Genomic DNA, 18,015 nt, shown 5'->3' with positions numbered 1-18,015 from the left:
TAAGATGCTTTTGACCTTGAAAGAGCTTGTGATTTCATCATTCTAGAATTGTTGCATCAAATTATCATTAATTATTGTCAAAAACGCTAAGATAGATTAAAATAATAAAACAGAAAATTAATGAAATTATCTGGAATTATGAAATAGCAAAACAAATCATCACTATTGTATCATCCTTCAGTTTTCATATGAATTGACCAAAGTGTTATATCATTATCTTTTAAGAAAAAAATAAAAGACTGGAGACATAATCTCCGTTCTCTGTTTTTAGCTTTCATCGAACTCAGTTGAGGATATAGAAATTTTATTTTCTCCTCATACTGGCAAGAGAAGAAAATTGACAGAGGATAATGATTCACAATTATTGGATGACTCAGACGATGAATGTAAAGTGACTAACAGCAGCTCTAGACTAGAATGATGATGATGAGACTAATGGTATAAGTGAAATCTCAGACTATGAATCTTCAGATGACGAGACCCTATATAAATTTTCTCAAATTCAAGACCAGAGTGAACAATATTTTTTCAGGACAAAAGAGAAATAATATAGTGTTCTTATTCACTTAGTTATTTAACAGAAAGGGCTTAATCATGTAATATTTTGGGACAAGAGCCTGGACCATCTCATTTTGCTATAAGAACAGGTGACAATATCCTTTCATCTTTTGTCATCTTATGGTCCCTAGGTGGACAAATGCTAAAGACACATGTATACGCAAAAGTAACTAGAAGAAAATAAATCATGTAAAATGAAAAAAAAATGGATTGATCATTATAATATTTGTTCATAAATCTCAAAATAAGAACGTTCTGCAATGAGTGAACGAGAAAGATCACCACCTTTAGCAAAATTTATACACTGTTAAAATTTCAGAAGCTTCTTCAAGTAATACATTTTGCTGATGCAAGTGCAAGAAGAACCAGATATAATGATAAGCTGGGACCTACTAGAGATGTATTTAAAATCTGAAATCAGTATTTACAAGGTATATGTGTGTGACAATTGATGAGCATTACTCTCATTCAGAAGGTGGTATCCGTTTCAGTTTTATATACCTCCAAAAGCCAGAAAGTAAATATTTGGGTTTGCTCTGTTTAAATAGTTATTAAAAGTTCACATAAGGTTGTTTCCCATTCTTTTATTTTTACTTCTATATTCATTGCATGAACTAACAAGGTAAATAGTAAAAAAAAAAAGGCTCCACCGGTCTCAGCCTATGTAAAATGGTGATAGCACTGTAGCTTAGTGCTGAAGACCAAAGGGCAGAGGCCAGTCCTGGGCAGCAGGAATAGGGGTGCGATGGCTTCGCAAAAGCATCTCTTCTCTTCAAAGGCTGATTCCAAGGTTATGTGGATCATACTCTTCCGTGTAGTCTTCTCAATCCGTGGCTTAACTTAAGTTGCATGTTTCACCCTCCACTTTTATACTAGTCCATGAAGAAGTGGTATTGATTTTTCCTACTAAGGTCAAAGTAGGAATTATAATGGAAATCCAACTCAAAGATCCAAAGCAGAGCATGTCAGCAGTAACAATTTAGAGTGAAATGTTCCAATAAGAAGAAAAAGATAGAAAGCACAAACTTACCCCACTAAGATGCAAACTATGATTATATATTAGTCTCCTAAGGCTCCCGTGACAAAGTACCACAGATGGGGTAGTTTAAAACAATAGAAATTTATTCCCTCACAGTTTTGGAGGCTGAAAGTCTGAAATTAAGTGTTGGCAGGGTGGGTCCTTTGGGGAGGCTCTGAGAGAATTTAGTCCATACCTTCCTCCAGGCTTCTGGCGGTTGCCGGCAATCTATACGTCACTTTAATCCATCTCAGTCTTCATATGGCATTCTCCTCTTCGTGTGTCTGTGTTTCTGTGTCCAAATATCCAACTTCTTACAGGACACCAGTCCCCTCAGACTTAGGACCCATCCTATTTCAGTATAACATCATCGTAACTTGATTACAACTGCAAAGAACTTATTCCCAAATAAATTCGCATTCACAGGCTCTTTTTGATGATTATTGGGGGGAAGGGGTTTGCACTACTTAACCCAGTACATATTATTTTTAATAAAAAAATAACACATTAATTTGGGCAATGTATAAGCCCTTACATAGAAATGTAAGGATTGCAGAGAACATTTGATCATTTATAACGAGGAAGAGTTCAATATTTGAATAAAAGTGCTTTGAAATTAAATATTGATACAGTAAATGATACAGTTGAAAATTTGTTTTGAAGTCCTAGTTAAAGCTTCAAGTATCTTATAAGAAATCTAAAATAACCTAAATTGAAATGTGAAGTGTTTCTTAATGCTATTTTTTTTTTTATTTGGGGGTGGGGAGTTATAACTCTTAACTTTAAATCTTAATCAGACTAGCAAACATCTAGTTCTTGTTGCATACTGCATCTCAAGAAGAGAATGCTATGCTACTGTTGTTTGTTTGTTTGTCTGTTTGTTTGTTTTTCCTCTACAGGGTTTAAATCTCACTCTGGTGGGCAATATCAAATACTGTCTGATAATGATCAAGCCCAAGATATTTAAGAGCTCAAGGATCCACGTGATCACGCACATTTCTGGAGCCCAGAATATTACTTTGTTCCCAAGTGGCTTCCCTATCAGAATATGGATTTCTTCATGTTAACCTCCATTTCCATTTCTGTTTTACCAGTGACCTCCTGTTTCCACAGTGTGCAAGACTCGCTGGGGTAAATTGTCAAAATACTTTGTATGGAATAACACTCACGAATCCTGCGAACAGTAATGGGCCCAAGGTGAGGACGCCCCAGTCACCGCTGTGGAGCCACACTGCCCTGAACTGCTCCAAATTATTATCGAAAGTCTTTAAGTTAATGCCGTTATCAGAAATGTACTGATGTCAAATAATTTTATTTCAGATTTTTCTCCTAGCAATTACTCATTCTTTACTGATACTGTACAAATTGGAAAGAAAGAAGATGAACAAAATCTCTTTCTGTTAGAGATGCATAAATTTATCTGTTTGGGCTCATGTGTTGAACAGACAGGCAGGAAGTGATACAGTCAGTGGTGAGTGACACATTATGTTCCCTAGAGCAACCTGTGTGGCATCTTCAATCTTTTGTGATGTTTCACGTGGTTCCTGCTAAATTCCACTTCAGAGTTATCCCCTGCCTGGATGCATTAAGGGTGTGAGGCTTTTCCTGCACAAAACCCTAGCGATCGCCCTTTGCAGTCTGCTGGTAAGTAGAGAAACCTGCTAGACTGAAGCATTTGCCATTATCTGATTTTCGAGGGAAGTGTTTTGGATCTAACCGTGCGTTGATTGACATCTCCCTTGTATTACGTTCTTGTGCCAAAGAAAAGACTGCAGAAGGGGTACGGAGCAACAGAGCATGGTTACGGCTCCTCTCCTCTGAGTCTCCCAGCCAGGGGAAACTGAAAGCAACCCACCTTCAACAAAATGGATGGCTTGAGCCATGTTCCGATAGGCGGGTGGGTTCTTGACCTTCTTCAAGAAACCAACTGCCCTGACAACAAGGCAAATGGCCCTCTACTTTCTACTGCAGCAACCACAGAATTCTTTCTACAAAGTGTTTATGAGGCTCTTTTGGAGTTGACCAATTGCTGTTTCCACCAGCATTACGCCTAAGCAGAAAATAATTATACCAACAAATTAGGAAATACAAAGAGAATTCTGCGTAACTTAGTGTATATGGTACACTAATTAAACGATATAGACAAATTAAACGATATAGACAAAAGTAATAATATCTATGTCCTTCAATTAAGGATCTTGTTTTCTAATTTGGTTATTAGGATGACCACAGTGGGTTGAGTACTCGCTGTTGCTAACGATTTTAGGTTCTGAAATACAAAAAGTAGAGGCAATTCCTCTATCATTTGGTTAATTAAATAGTAGTGTAAGGACCTGCCCTCATCCCCTACTACACACACACACACACACACACATCAACACATGCACACAAAACAAAGGACTACTTTAGGCAAGTTACATATTTAAAGGAAAGAAGAAAAGATCTTTTCAAGGTTCACACAACTTTCAAATATTTATGTCTTGACCAAAGAAATAAAACTTTAGAAAATCTTAAATATTTGGCTAAAAAAGGAAAAACATAGCAATATGTACTATGTACTGTTTCGGATACTTTGCATGCATTAACTTATTTAATCATTTAATCTTCAAAATAACCCTATAAAACTGGAACAATTCTTACCCCCTAATAATATATGCAGAATTTGTCTTAAGACTGTTGCACATATTTTTTATACTATTTACTCAAAATTCGATCGGTAAATACTACAATTTTCATGTTGATCTCTTTATATGCTCCAAATACCTTCGTCACCAAAAGTTGCTTGTCATCCGTTTGAATGTTTTATAATCAATACATTAAAATGCAAACTTCGCATATAGAAAATCCAGGGACCCTGGTTTCACTGGAGAGAATAACTATGAAGTGAACACTTTCGCAAACCTCTTGCGATGCTGTGATCGGAATCTTCTTCCAGGCCCTTTATTTCACTCTCCTTCCCCAGCCCTGCTGGTTTCCCATCACCCAACAGATCGCTTCATATTCTAATAGTCAGATTATTCAATTAAATCACCATAACAGGTTTTACGTTCCCCACTCATCATGGTGAGTTGTCGGGGCTTGCTAAGACAGTATAAACGATCTTATATGGCTAATGGCCCAAGACCATCATAAACGAAGAAGAAAGATCTCCCAAATAATCAGCCGCTAATGAGAGACATACGAACAGAGATAGCTAGGGAGGATAGATTTGGATAATATTTTGTACTTTAAATCTTCCAGACTTGGTAAATAGTTAGATTATATGGGGGCTGGAGAAGACAAGATACCATGATGACTCCCAGCTTTATAACCAGGCCAGTGCCAGAAACAAAAGAAGAGAGTCAGGAGCAGAAACTGTCCACCGTTAGGGAAGAGGCAATAGAGAGAATATGATAAAATGATTCCTATGTGCCTCTTCCTTCGATTTTTATGCATGCAACTCAGGCAGGTTATGAAGTCGCAATGTCAGTTACACTATCTAAACAGCTGCATTAAACACATCGTATACACCACTGAAATTCTTTTGGCTTTACTTCGCAGCCCAGCCAGCCCTTGCTTTAGAGGTCAGCTCAGAACAGATTCCAACTGGCTCCCTGTCAGTGTGACCTGACAGGACCCACCTGGTGTACAGAGACCTCGTGCTTCCTGCCCCGGGGCCCTTTTGATGACAAGGCTCAGGACGACCCATGGGAATCCACTGGCACTCACACATGTTCCCATCCAGAAACCTGAGGAAATTAACCTCTGTCCATGAACTCACCCTTGGCCAGTGGGTAATGGGATCCAATAGACTAATGTTTTCCCCTTTGATTCCCTGGACAGAGAATTCTGGGACACGTCATAGGCCCCTCAGACACTTCTACAGAGTAAGAGCTACATCGCCCCTCACTGTGGCTACGCCCAGAATGTGTCCTTGCGTTATTCCCTCTGCCGTGTGGCTCTTCTCGCCCCTCCCCTCCCTTCCTGCGCCCTGGGGGTTGTCTCCTGAATTAACAACCTGCATGCAGAGCTCTGCTTCATATCCGGGGCCTGCTTTCTGGGGAGCAGTAGCCAAAGTGAGTTTTAAATTGAAATAGTAAGTAAGAAAATATGAAGATAAACTTTTCACCACGAACACAAAAGATTATGCTGGTTAATTCAAGTTACTGAAAATTTGAGATTTAATGTATTTCAGAATTAACGGTGGAGCGACTGGTATCAGAGAGAATTTGAAAAAAGTAATAATAATACTGTAGAATAAGATGGCAAATTCTTATATTTTATACTTTACTATAGACATTAGTAATTCAGAAGTGGCTGCACATAATATTATCTTAAATATTGGCAAGTAAGTAGTACAATTTGAGTAAATATATTATTAGCGAATTTCCTGATGTGTAATATTGTATTTTCTACCTAGTTTCTTTAAAATAAGAGTGCAGAAAACAGAAAGGTTTTTCATTAAATAATGTAAAAGTCTGTATTTATTATATTGAATCCTGAATGATTTCTGAAGATGTAAACATATATTTTCCCTCCCTCACAAAAAATAAGGAATAAAAATATAGACATCTCGCAATTTATATAGTTGTAGCCCTACATTCAACAATGAATTAGGATATAGGACAAAATAGTCCAGATTAAAAATGTAGCAACAGAACTAAAATTACCACATTCAAAAACATTTGGATTAATGATGCTATTCTTCATATCTCTGAATAATTGCTACTCTTATAATGTTTGAAAGTTTCTAGTTACAGATTTAATAGCAGAAAAATAAAGTTGGCCCAGCATTCAGTGAGCTTTCCTGTCAGTCATCCCACTTAAAATAGGGCTTTTTAAGCAAGAGCCTATTTGTGAAACCACTGGATAACCTCTGAGTACATCACAGATGATTCTTGGGTGGAAAGCACGATATCATACTGTAAATCTTTTTAAAGGCAATTTTACATTGACACCATTGCTTAGAATGGAAAACTGAGTAGAAACATATGAGTATAGTGTGAACCAACCAAATCAGGAGGCATAATATCACTAACATAAGTGGTTAGCATCAATATGAGGTTAGCATCAATTAGAGGTTAGCATCACAATCTCTAATACCATATACTATGTAACTTCAATTCTGAGCCTTTGAAGAGATTATAGCTTACACAGTTACCATTCCTTCCTCTCCCTCCAGCAATAAGAACTTTTCTTAAGGATGTTACATACCACTTCCACCTAACTATAAGTGGGTTGCTAAGCATATGCCAAAAGACAAGAACAGACACCCAACAGTGGGACAGCAGAAGCATAAATCTGCCCTCTTATTTAAGAGTGTTTGGTTTTTATTCAGCACAAAGCACACATGTTCATCCCAAAGGAACTTGCTTATGGGAGAAAAATGAGCCAGAGCATTAATTTCCAAAGATTTGGAGACTTTTTGAAAGTATCAAAAATGATACAAATAAAGTTTTGGGATAAGGAAGGTTTTTTTGTTTGTTTATCTTGTTATGTTTTGTTTTATTTTTACCATTTTTATGAAGCCTCACATCTCAATTTAGTTTAGCGGCTAAATACGGAAATGCCACTCTGGCTATATTTAAAGCATGCTATTTAACTGCAAAAGTTTGGACAGAATTTTGCTTTTACACTAAGTAGCTCTGCAAAGTCAGTTATTTTAAAAAGTTATGTCTTACACAGTTCTGCCTCTCTTGAAATGCAAACATGAATTATTAAATTTATCCCCTTAAATTGAGCCTCAATAAGGTCTTACAATTAAAAATAACAAATCATTATCATCTAACACCTGCTAGATTGGTTTTTATCGAAAGTATGTGGAGAAAAGAGAACCCTTGTGCACTGTTGGGAATATAAATTGGTGCATTCACTATGGAAAACAGTACAGAGGTTTCTCAAAAACTTAAAAATAGAGCTAACATATGATCCAGCAATCCTGCTTCTGGGTATTTATCCAAAGAAAATAAAATCAGTATCTCTAAGAGATATCTCCACTGCCATGCTCATTGCAGAAATATATTCACTATAGCCAATATATGGAAATAAACTAAATGTCAACAGATGAATGGATAAAGAAGATGGGTGTGTGTCTGTGTGTGTGTGTATGTATGTATGTACGTATGTGTATATATATAATATATATTATACAACAGGTGGAGGAAATGGGGAGATACCCATCAAAGAGTACGAGCCTTAGCTATAAGATGAATTAAGATGAACAAGTTCTGGGTGTCTACTGTACAACATGATAACTGGTGCTAATAATATTGTGTCGTATACTTGAAATTTGCTGAGATAATAGATATTAAGCATTCTCAGCACAAAAGAAAAAAGAGAAACGTTAATTCTGTGAGGTGATGGATGTGTTGATTAACCTGACTGTGCTAATCACTGCACAAAGCACAATACATCAAATCATCACATTGTATGCTTTTAATATGTACACTTTTATTTGTCAATTATACTTCAATAAAGCTCAAGAAAAATAACTAATCATTTTTGAAGAATTCATTAATTTCTGAATACATGAACATTTCTTTTATAATACTTGAACATTTATTTTATAATGTACCTCATGATTTTCAACAATTTGCGTGATTAAAATTATCAAATGGAGTGACTATTAAGCAGTTATCAAATATGCCATTGTCTGTTAATCTTTTCAATTTCCGAATTTTATCTATACTCACATGAAAAAAAAAATTTTTAAACTCTAAAATATGAACTCTGTTTCAATTCAGTTTACACTATGAAACTTTTTAAATTCATCAAGTAAAGCAGTTAAATATAATCCAGATCTATGTAATGGTAGGAACTAAATATTTTAAGGAATTTGTGTAGAGTCACATTTCATGTAGAACCAAAAATGTGTTTAAATAACAGTTCAAGCAAAAGTCTCTTCGTCTGAAAACCAAATACAATACCAAAGCAAGCAAACAAGCAGACGAACTAATAAAAAAAGAAAGAAAGAAAGATAAAGAAAAGAAAAAATTGCCAAGAAAACTGGACACTCATTTAATGATTTGGTGTGGTCCTTTAAAACAAAATATTTGGTTCCATCAGTGAAAAATGAGGTATTGACCAACCTAGGTCACCTAATCCTATAAAACGTGCCCTTGCTTTAAGTATTAAAAATATGATCATGAAAGCCAATGCATTGCGTGGATGTGCAGCAATACCATTTCCCTCCCTGAAAATCCCGCGTTCACTCCCACGTTGCCCACTTCCAGATCCATACCTCAATTCTGCTCTCTCCTGGGCCCAAGACAAACACCGGCAGCTGCCTGTTTGACATTTCCATCTAGATGTTCTCCTTGGAACTTTGAACACAGCACATTTTAAAACCACATGTGTTTCTGTGTCCTTAGATCTTAACACTGTTGTCTTGCTTATTTTGGGAAATAACTCCACCACGATAACGCAAGTGGAAAATTTCAGATTTATTTTTAAATTCTCCATCACTGAGCCTGAAAACTGTGCGGATTTAAGTAAATGGTCAAACTCTTTTAAATAAGAACTCCTTCTCATCTTCATCTCTTACTTTCTATACCCAGCGTCACCATCCTGCAGTAGACCTCCATTACATCATATAATTTACAGAAACCTCTGTTGCCTTCTCTGGGAGCATAAATGGAGTCCTTCTCCTGTACAAATCTATTGATTATACCACTGCCAAATGAATCTTCCTAAACATAGCTCTGAACGAATCCCAACTTACTGAATCGAATCCAAAAATCAGGGCCTCCGTGACACAGGCCTGTCGAGCATCCTATCCCTTTCACTTTACATCCCTGTCTGTTTGACATTTCCGTCTAGTACACATACTCCAGCCAACATGGATTGATCACCAGTTAACAATCATCTCCCATATTCGCCATGTATGAGCTTTCACTGGAAAGATTTCATGGGCTTATGATTCCTCTTCTCGACACTCCAACCTCCTCAAATCCTATTAATGCTTCAAGAACTAGCTCTTGGTCTACCCAACCATGTTTGGTATAGTTCTCAATGCAACTCATAGGCAACATGGGTTAAATTATGCATCGAAATCCTAAAGATGCAACAATAAAAGCTCTCTTCACTCCAGGCCCTACGAGGAGAGGTGGCGTGATGTTTGATTGTGGGAAACAGAGAGGCAAATCTTTTGAGTAATGAAGTAATGTCTCCCAGGTAGATATCTAATCAGAAGTCATTATTTTCCCCTAACATCAGGGAGACTGAAAAAGAATTCCTCTCATTGCAGCTGCAGTCAACATTTTTTTTTCCTGGAGGCATTTACATGCATTTTGAAGAGCACATAAAGAACTGTCTCTCCAACATTGTGCAATTATGTGGAGTAACAAATAGACGCAAAAATAGACAGTGCGGTGGAGGTTGATGTGTCCTAGAGACCGAACATTAGCCGATTGCATGCAAATAAACTAAAACTGTCTTTCAATTAGTGCAGCACTCTGTCTTATAAGAAAGAGACTGGCGCTACCTTTTTTAAAAAGCCTGATTCAGGATGAGATACAGCAAGAAACTAAAGGATGATACAGAATCAAGACCAAGATATTAGTCTAGCAATTCCTTTCTAAAAATTTGACAAGGGATTGGTAAACCAGACTCACATTATAAAAATGCACGTACGTTATTTCCAATCACTCTACATAAGTATAGAAAGAGCTATAGACTTATCTATAAATTCCTTAATTATAGGTTTCGAACCCTAAAGCAGAATCTCATCTTTGCTTATTTCCCTCATAATTTGGCAAATTATAAAATTTCTTATTTAATAATCCAAGATGTCTATACTGAAGATTTGTGAAATTATAAGCTAAAGAGACTTTTACAATGGTTTTTATTTTATTTTTACTATGCTGAGCACTGGACATTTTTAAGATGGAGATGAAAGCACATTTACTGCTGGCTTAAATGACAGTGGCAGCAAAAAGTTTTAAATGAATTCTGGGTTTCTGATCTTGTGTCATTAATTGCAGCCTCACTGGAGAGACAGTCACGGTACCAGAGAGCCAGTGCCATTTTGAATTTGGTATTCTAGAAGGCATATTCTTTTTAGTTCTTGTTTTCTACCTCAGAAATGACATTAACTTGATAAGATAAAGCTACATTTGATAAAAGAAGGTGCAAGCAGGCATGACAGTTGTATCTTTGGTACCTTAAACTTGGCAAGTTTCCAGTCTCTCCATAGGCTTACGGTGGGTCATTCGGGGCCCTGGTACTTAAACACTCAAACAGCCAATATCTGTCAGGCAGCCAACAAACTGTCGTTTTGGTAGCAGCTGTTTCTGCTGTCACTAGCTTCTTTCACACAGTTGTAATAAACCAATGGCGAGCATTTTGGTTTTCTTGTTTGTTTGTTTGTTTTTCATTTTTTTCTTTATTAGACAATCGAAGGAAGCAGGGAAAGGGAAATATTGAAATGTATGTTTTATTAACGATATAGAAAATTATAACGGATATCTACCTGAAAATGAGTTAGCTCATAATTCTGTTGTTTAGTTTTCAGTACATGCTCACAGGTGGAAATGAAGTATGAATAGTCAAATATTTAAAATATGTGTCACATGTAAGCTGCTATTTTTCTGACCACAGCCAGCTTATACTCTACCTCCGCTGTCTCCCTTCTCTGCAGTGAGAACCTGAATCCACATCACTCAAAGCATGAGCAACTCATGGCATTTGAAGAAGGTCCCAAGGTTTTAAGAGAATTCTGAGTTTCCACGATAAAAATGAAAGAAGATAATTGACTTATTCTCTCTATGGTATTCATCAATAGTTCACCCTCCTATCTTTCATTCTGCTTTATCTTTCTCCATTTGTCCTTCCTACCCGAATGGAAAATGGAGTAGCATTCGATCAACGAAGTACGCTGTAGAAGCGGAGGAGATTAGAATAACCTGAACTTGGAGACGACCAAGGTGCTCCATATATGAGGTCTTAAAACAGTCTTGACATCCAAATTCATACTTTGGCAACTAACTATAAATATGTGTGGAAAAGGCAGAAAGGAATTATCTTCAGGACTCCCTACAAAACAGAGGCAGACACAGTTATTCCTTGGTTCTTCTTACCTCCTTCTTCACTCTATTTCTTCCCAGTCCCAGATTATTTTTTTATTATGCTCGCCTCCAAAATTCCCAACCCTATCTCAGACAAACTCATTGAAAAGTACCCATACGCCAGTGTTAACTCCTTCTTCTCCTGGTCACTAAGCCAAACTTAGACATGGAGTTTGATCTCAGCGGACATGAATCGAGATTTATCTAAAGTAACTCATGTTGATATCATTCAGAGAAATGATTGCTGGCTTGGCTTGGAAAGTGGAGACAAAAAGGGAACCCTAGCTGGACTATCTGAGCAAGACGAACGTGTACGAAAGGCCCCTAATGATTAGGCCATCTTGGTATGCTGCGTAAACTCAGGGTTGAAATCCAATCTTTTCCTGCAACACGTGAGAGCAAGTGCCTAAACAGGTGGTGTCTGAGACACTGTCACTGCCTTACGATAGGCAAAGGCCAGGAGAGATCATTCTGGTGGGGATCATCAGCCTGAGCATACTCAAGGGCGCTTATGGAATTTTTAAATTAAATAGTCACGCAGAGCTTAGACTTTAGCAGAAAATGAAAACCAGGTAAATCATACCAGAGGGAACAGTCAGAACAAAACTTAAAGCAAAATATTTTCTAACATCTGCAGTCAAGTGCTCTGCTGGAAAATGGAAAGATGGATTCCCTCTGGTAGCAAATGAGAAATTCAGCGGCTGTATTTACATTCTGTGTATATTCATTGGAACATATGGCTCAATGAATTATTCTACATGATAAATCTCCGCTGAGGCAGCTTGCTACCCACTCAGGCCCTGAACCTTCTGAAAGTGGCAAAACCTCCTGCCAAGTGGTGTCATTCAGAAGAACAGAGGGTAAGAGGACATAAATTGCATGCAGCATTACTTATTTGAGAGTGTTCTTGTGATCTGTATGTAAAGCAAGCGGACAGGACTTTGAGTTCATCTGAGAGTTCTTCGGGGATGGGGGTGGAGGTGCAGGCACTGTCTATTTTTTTCCTAATCAGCAATTGCAGGGAAAGCTGGTAGTAAGTAGTTAGTAGTCAGACTCTGGTTTCCAGACAGATCCCAATCTGCTTCTACCCTCTGGATGTGGAGCATTCTGGACCTGTTCCAGCGCACTCCCGGCTCCGCGGCCTGATTATCCTGAGCTGTGATAATGAACAGGATGTGCTGATTTGCATAGGAGACGCACTCTTCCGATGAGGGCCTCCTCTGTGCATGGCTTTCCAAACCTGACTGGGAAGACGACGCTCTCTGCTGAGTTACCTCAGAGCGAGGGATTTGCAGAAACTGGATGTGGGCCGTGAGAAAGATGTGGGACAACGGTCATGGGACTAAAGTGGCAATCAGGTGTGCTTGGAATCCAAGGCCAGATCTTAGATGACTAATGTCTTAATAGTCTTATTATCTGTAAGGAGTTCTCATACACTCCTCACTAAACTGTGAGAAGCAAGGAGCATCGCTTCTCCTGTATCCCAGCTCAGGGTCAACTGGTCAAGCGCCGTCATAAGCAGGTGCTTTACTTAAGTCCCTTTTCTATGTCTTAAGTCACATTTCATACATATAGCAGACATTTGGAGATAAAGGAATTCAAGTGCTACATGTGTTTCGGTGCTCGAAGATACTACCTCTAGATAAATAGGAACCCCACCTCATTACTATCAGGACAATTGTGGAAAAATTGGGAAACCATACGTTTATATCCACTTACTAACTACTAAATCCATTTGAAAGAGAGGTTAAAACCTCTACCTTTAAATATAAACAAAAAATTAGAGTAGCAAGTTATTGCATCTATCGATTATATTTGAAAAATTGGGTTACTTTCCCATGAGAAAACTAACATAAATGAAAAAGTATACATAATTTTGAGAGTCGCACTATCTTCTAACAAGTTGCAAATTTATGTGTATTTTCTAATTTATAAAACAATTTTTGAAATGGTTAGATTCCCATAGAACCTAAATTTTGCCTAGATAATGTAGCTAGCAAAGTCTGGAAATGAGGCCTAAGTAATAATCTGGTAGCGACCAATTCAAAACTGTGAACTGAAAAGTAAAGTACATTCTGTCACTCCCTCTACACTATTCCCTCCTAACTAATACAATCGCAGATCAGACTTAGCCAGATAATTATCACTTCGCCACACTAGCATCATTCCTGCAGACGCTCTTTTAACCGATGCATTTAAGTAGGCGATTCTGACGGACGGGTGTGAGCAGACGCGTGTGCTACGCTGTGTGTGCTACGCTGTGTGTGCGTACAGCGAGCACAACCTGTGGACGACCACACACACCCTGCGTTGCTTGCTTGATGCCTTTAGAATGAATGGCCTCCACACCCATGCACCTTCCCACTGACAAAACTACCAGAGTGGACCAGTGGGGACCGGCTCCGGCTGAGCATAGATTTGTTTTGATGACTTACGCTCATTAACAAAGAATATCAATTCCTAAAGTTTAGATATGTGGTTCAAGTTGAATGAGCTGTTTTTAAAAATCATCCTGAAAATACAGTCTAAATAAAAGAATGCAGAAAAATATATTTAATGTAGCTATAGATACATCGAACTTGGATTTTTAAAAAGCATGTATAAAAAAAATAGGAGAGTCTCATAGCTAAAACCAGAGAAAACGCATTGTCGCAAACCTGGGGCTAGGGCAGATAATTAGGACAGCAAAAGCCCCATACGATAGCTTCAAAATAATATGCTAAAAACTCTAAATTGACATCGCAGAATATGTTGCTTATGAGGATGTAATTTTAAGACAGACGGACTCGATTCGAAGCTTGGCAATGTTGCTCCTTTATGTAGTCTTGGCAAATTACCCAATTCCTCTTACGTCTGATTTCTGCACTTATAAAAGGAGAATAACAATGCCTCTACATTGTGTAGAACAAGGTAAATAAAACACTTAGTTCATACCTGCTACAGAGTTAGCCCACAGTGCTCATTTGCTTTATGTAAGTGCTTAGAAAAAGGGAAGGCACAGCCTCAGAGAATGAGATCTGTGATATAATGATAACCAGAGGCAGAGAAAAAGCAAAGCTATTCAATTTCTATTTTACTTCTACTTCTTTAATAAAAAGAGTGATCCTCAAATTAGAACTGATAGAACAGACTTGGATACCAGGGGACAGAAGTCTGCAGTAGACGAGGAAACGATAAGCAGCCAAGTTGCGTTAAATCACCTTTACGTCTCAAGCACAGACGAAATGTATGCAAGGGCTGAGGAAGCACAGCCAGTGCATGTGTGGAGTGAACGTCTACTGGCAAATGGTCAAGGATGGGATGAGACTCAGAAAAACAGAAAATAGTGAAAAACCTCGCCAGTTTTCAAAAGCGGAAGAAAGTGGGTTTGGGACACTGGAGCACATGCCACGCTTCGTCAGCCATCGCCGCCACCTCCCCGTCCCCCTATTGGGCTTCTGTTCTCCTGCTCCTCACGGGAGAACTTGGCAATGACTCCGTCAGTGTCAGGCTTCCTTCCAGGAGCTATCTTCCTGCGACAAACTGTTTGTGTCCCCCAGAATTCATATGTCGAAGTCTTAACTGTCGGCGTGACCGCGTCAGGAGATGGGGCCTTGAGAGGTACTTAGTCATGAGTGTGAGGCCCTCACGAATGGCATTAGTGCCCTTGTAGGAGACTGGAGAGATCGCTCTGTCTCTCGCTGCTCTCCACCAACGGGGATTACAAGAAGACGGCAATTAGCAAACCAGGAAGCAGACACTCGCCAGACATTGAATCTGCCAGCGCCTTGATCTTGAACTGCCCAGCCTCCAGAACTGTGAGAAATAAATCGTTATTTGAGCCATCCAGTCTATGGCAATTGGTTATAGCAGCTCAAGCTATGACACGTGATATATGTTAATCTTATCCCACCAGTGAGAATTAGAATTGAGTCCTTTATGTAGATTTGACTTCTCATGGCCCTTTCTGTTAAGTGTCTTTGTCTCTGCCACACCCCCTGCTTCCTTTTCTCCATTTCTGAAAAATGTTGAGAATTTTTAACGGGATGTTTAGTGGGCGTTTTTCAGATAAAACTAATTACTAGCAGTTACAATGGCTTCACTGAGAACAAATCATGCTCATTTCATATTCTTTGCAATAGAATCCCTAAATTAGTAAAGAATAATCTAAATTAGTAAAGAGTAGATGGGAACTACAGAGAGAAATATGAACACTTTTTCTACGATTCTCAAGAACAATCGGAGGCTGGGCGATAGTACAGTTCAGGGACTTAATAAAATTCATGAATTATATCCAAACAGCAAATTAATATATTGGTATTGGCCTCATGGTGGAGTGCTGGATGAGACATATACTTTGCCCTGTCCTGTTCCAATTTTTATCAGTGATCTGATTAAGTCACTTAAGGCACTTTTACTAAACAGGCATTTTTATTAACTGTATAGGTAACATTAACTTAAGGAATGAATCCATTTGACAATAATTGACAATAAATTTTAAAAATTTTGTTGGGTTTGAAGAGTGGATTGTAACTAACAACATGCAACTTGATGGGGATAAATATAAAGGCTAAGTAATGGCTCAAAAGTCAACTGTACAATTTCAGAGTGAGAGAAACCTCATATAAGAGCAGTTCTTATTATAAAAAATGCCCATCATAAGACAGTATTGAGATGTGGCTGCTAAAACATCTCATATTACCTTGAGTTGTAAATAAATATCAATATCCAAAATTGAAAGGTATGCCCCATTGTAATACGAACTTTTCCTTCCAAATCCAGAACACTGTATTTTGTCTTGGGTTCCACATTTTTAAAAGATATTGACATGCTGGCCTTATAGAGAGGGTATCGACAAAAATAATATTGTCCAAATTATGTCATTTGATGAATATCAGAATTAACAAAGACTGGAAATGTAAAAAGCATAGCAGGAACTGAAAAGCTCAATTCATATATATGAAAGACTTCAAAAGAAAGATGAGAATGAAGTAAACGGTGCTCAAATGTCAGAACTGAGACCAACACTATAAGTCGCAGGAAGAAAATTTTCATACCAGTACAATTTCCAAGTAAACAAAACTGGAATGGTCTTGCAAGAAGGGAAACTCCTCATCACCGAGATGTCTCACCCATCGATTAAAATGACCATCAGCACTCATTCAAGCACTGCAGGAGAAGCTACACTGTGCAACTTCTGAAGGCTTCTTCTACCCTAAACCCTTTGAACCACCAGCATTTCACTTTCAAGAGAGAGATTTTTTTTTTTTGAGTGCAATTGTTCTCAATATTTGATTGCAGCGAGCCAGATTTCTTTTAAATTAGTTCCTTTCTGTAATAACCCAAAGCAAAGGTGTATATTCAGAATTGAGAGACTATTTACAGAATTATCAATAGGTTTTCATAAATACTAGCCCATCTTTGCAGACACCCCAAAGAATGGAGCAGTTAATCATGCATCAGCTGTGACCTCTGAACTAGTTTCTTTACTTGGAGAAAAATTGAAGTTCCTCCCTATCCCACTTATACTTGCTTGACTTCACAATTGCAATACGCCCCTCTAGAGAGAGGTTCATTGTTACTGTCATGAGCATCGATCAATCGTACCTAAGCTGTTCTCCCAATGATTACACAGTCCCTCACTCCCCTTAAGTTTCACGGCCCAGAGCATGCCTAGGGCTCACTGCAGGCAGACTCATTCCGATCGATGTAACACTAGCATACAGCATGCGTTCACAGAGCCAGAGGCAGTCAGAGTCCCAGGATACTCCAATTGTAGACAGAATTTCAGCTTTATTAGGTAACTGTCAAATTTGCCTTGGTGTCTCTTAAACTCTTAAATCGGGAGAAAATATAAATGCAGAAAAGCCATGATAAGTTAACTTAGCAATCTGTTGTAATAAACATGTGCGCTATGAACATACATTATGGAAATCAGATGGAGAGCCCAGAGTAAGAAATGTGGGCATGGTGAGATCATAAAAATCATAAGTGTTATATATCAGGGAGAAGTTTTCTTTTTTAAACAGAATGGTCAAGATTCTTGCTTAACATATTTGAAGGGCCGCCCACCTCTCTATTTACCACCACGCACTATTCATTCCAACGGTTCGATAACGTAAAGAAAGGTTGAAACCCAAGAAGCTACATGCACAATGGAAAGAGAAAAGAGGTCTTACAGTGTGGAGGATGATACAAACACATAGTGAATGTCTCTATCCAAATCCAGATGTGGACATCATTGTCTTAATTTCTCTATCTAATTTCTTATCTCTCTATACAGGCCCTTACTTGTCTGCTCATTCCAAAATACCCTTTTTAACCCTGAGTCCCAAAAGGGAGGAGCCTACATTGATACTTTTTTTGTTTTTGGTTTTTTTTTTGTTTTTTGCAGTTTTTTTTTTTTTTTTTTTTTTT

This window comes from Pteropus medius, unplaced genomic scaffold, assembly GCF_902729225.1.
Source record: "Pteropus medius unplaced genomic scaffold, Ma_sr-lr_union100, whole genome shotgun sequence".
NCBI lineage: Eukaryota > Metazoa > Chordata > Mammalia > Chiroptera > Pteropodidae > Pteropus > Pteropus medius.
Note: the sequence above shows the minus strand (reverse complement) of the source record.